This window comes from Cucumis melo, chromosome 10 (assembly GCF_025177605.1).
Source record: "Cucumis melo cultivar AY chromosome 10, USDA_Cmelo_AY_1.0, whole genome shotgun sequence".
Classification (NCBI taxonomy): Eukaryota; Viridiplantae; Streptophyta; class Magnoliopsida; order Cucurbitales; family Cucurbitaceae; genus Cucumis; species Cucumis melo.
In genome coordinates this window covers 25,249,358-25,251,857 of record NC_066866.1, presented here as the reverse complement: position 1 = coordinate 25,251,857, position 2,500 = coordinate 25,249,358, and the positions used below count along the sequence as shown (strand labels likewise).

Below are 2,500 nucleotides of genomic sequence, written 5' to 3'. Positions count from 1 at the left end.
CAAGGTGTGGCAGTACTGGTTGCCTCCCAGAAACAATCTCAAATGGACTTCTCCCTGTAGATGAACTTGTCTGAGCGTTGAAACAGAATTGTGCTACGTCCAACAGCTGGACCCAATTCTTTTGTCTTGCGTTTACAAAATGGCGCAAGTATTCCTCGAGCATGCTGTTGAATCGCTCAGTCTGGCCGTCAGTTTGGGGATGGTAGCTTGATGATATGTTCAGACTCGTCCCCAAGAAGGAAAATAACTCCGTCCAGAAGGAGCCAATGAATCTACCATCTCGGTCGCTCACTATACTTGTCGGAACTCCCCACAATTTAACAACGTGCTTAAAGAACAATTGAGCTGTTGTTTCCGCTGAACACTGCTTGGTGGCGGGGATGAAGGTGGCGTACTTTGAAAAACGATCAATGATGACTAAAATGGCTTCAAAGTCGCCTACCTTAGGGAGATGGGTGATGAAGTCCATAGAGACGCTCTCCCAAGGTCTTGTTGGAACCGGTAGAGGGTCAAGAAGTCCAGCAACCTTCACTTTCTCTACCTTATCTTGTTGGCAAATGAGACACGTCTTAGTGTACTGCATGACATCATCTCTCATATTCGGCCAAAAGTAACCCTTCTTCAACAGGGCGTACGTCCGCTGCCATCCGGGATGGCCAGCCCATAGAGTGTCGTGACACTCGTACAACAATTTCTTCCTTAAGCCCCCTGCTCTTGGAACATATAGTCGGTTGCCCTTTGTGACTAACAAGTCTTCCTCGACCCAAAACTGTCGTGTCTTGCCCGCCTTCGCTAGATTCATGACATTCTGAGCGGCATGATCCTTCTGTAGGAACTCTCTCAGGGTGTCTCTGACCGACCCACCAATCTCGCTCCCCTGGAGGTGAGCTAACAGGCATATGGCTGCATGTTCTTGTTTTCGACTTAGGGCATCCGCAGCCTGGTTGCTCGACCCCTTCTTGTGTTCAAATTCGAAGTCGAACTCGGCCAGAAATTCCTGCCATCTTGCTTGTTTCGAAGTCAACTTTGGCTGGGTAAAGAAGTGGCAAGTTGCACTGTTGTCCGTCTTCACTACAAACGACGACCCTAGTAGGTATTGTCTCCATGCCCTCAAACAATGTACTACTGCGAGCATTTCTTTTTCGGACACAGTATACCTCCTTTCTGCTGCATTCAATTTTCGACTTTCGTATGCGATCGGGTGCCCATTCTGTAGGAGCACACCCCCCAACGCATAATCAGACGCATCTGTCTCGACTTCAAATGGTTTGGTCACATCCGCAATCCCTAGAAGTGGCCCCTCCATCAAAGCTTGCTTTAGGCCGTCGAAGGCGGTTTGACACTCGGGATCCCAATTCCAGTGAACGTCTTTTTTCAGTAGCTCAGTCAGCGGGCTTGCTCGTTTCGAGAATCCCTCGACAAATCGACGATAGTAATTTGCCAACCCGAGGAAGGAGCGTAACTCTGAGACTGACTTCGGCATTGCCCAGTCGCGTATCGCAGCAATCTTCCCTTCTTCCATTCCAATTCGGCCACACTCTATCACATGGCCCAAGAAGTTTATCCGCTCTTGTGCAAAAGAGCATTTTTCTCTTTTGACGTACAGTTGATTCTCCTTCAATTTCTGAAAAACCTTTTGTAGATGGTCCCTATGTTCCTCCATGGTCGTACTATAGACCACTATATCATCCAGGTAGACTACTACGAATTTATCGAGATATTCGTGGAAGACTTGGTTCATCAACGTGCAGAAGGTGGCAGGGGCATTGGTGAGACCAAATGGCATTACGAGGAATTCGAACGCACCATATCGGGTGACACAGGTTGTCTTCGGTTCATCTCCCTCTGCAATTCTCACTTGGTAGTATCCCGACCGCAAGTCTAACTTTGAAAAATACTTTGCCCCATGTAAGCGGTCGAACAAGTCAGTAATTATGGGAAGTGGATACTTGTTACGGACTGTGAGCTTATTTAGGGCGCGATAATCAATGCACAGTCGCAAACTCCCATCTTTCTTCCTTTGGAAAAGAACTGGGGCCCCATACGGAGCTTTTGCAGGCCTGATAAACCCTGCATTCAGTAGTTCATCTAACTGTTTCCGAAGTTCAGCTAACTCCGGAGGCGCCATACGATAAGCATTCTTCGCAGGCGGTTTTGCTCCAGGCACTAACTCGATCTCATGATCAATCATTCTCCGAGGTGGCAAAGACTTGGGCAAACTATCGGGCATCACATCACGGTATTTCTCTAGCACGCGCATGATCTCCTTAGGGACTGTCTCCCCTGAGTTCTCTGATGATTTGAGTGGGATGGCCATAAATGTTGGTTCGTCTCGAGAGAGACCCTTCTTTAACTGCATGGCCGAGATCATTTTCAATCCATCTGGTTGACGTAGGTCAGTCTGTACAACCGAGGGTGTAGGTCCAGTGATCACCAAGCATTTGGCCAAAGGCATTGGGATTACCTGGTGTTCAAGTAGGAACTCCATTCCCAGTACCAC

The 2,500-nt window shown here is 48.2% G+C and overlaps 1 pseudogene; it reads left to right on the top strand.

The window, feature by feature from the left end:
* Positions 1-2,500, top strand: part of LOC127151612 (28S ribosomal RNA) — a 9,164-nt pseudogene that overhangs the window by 2,864 nt on the left and 3,800 nt on the right.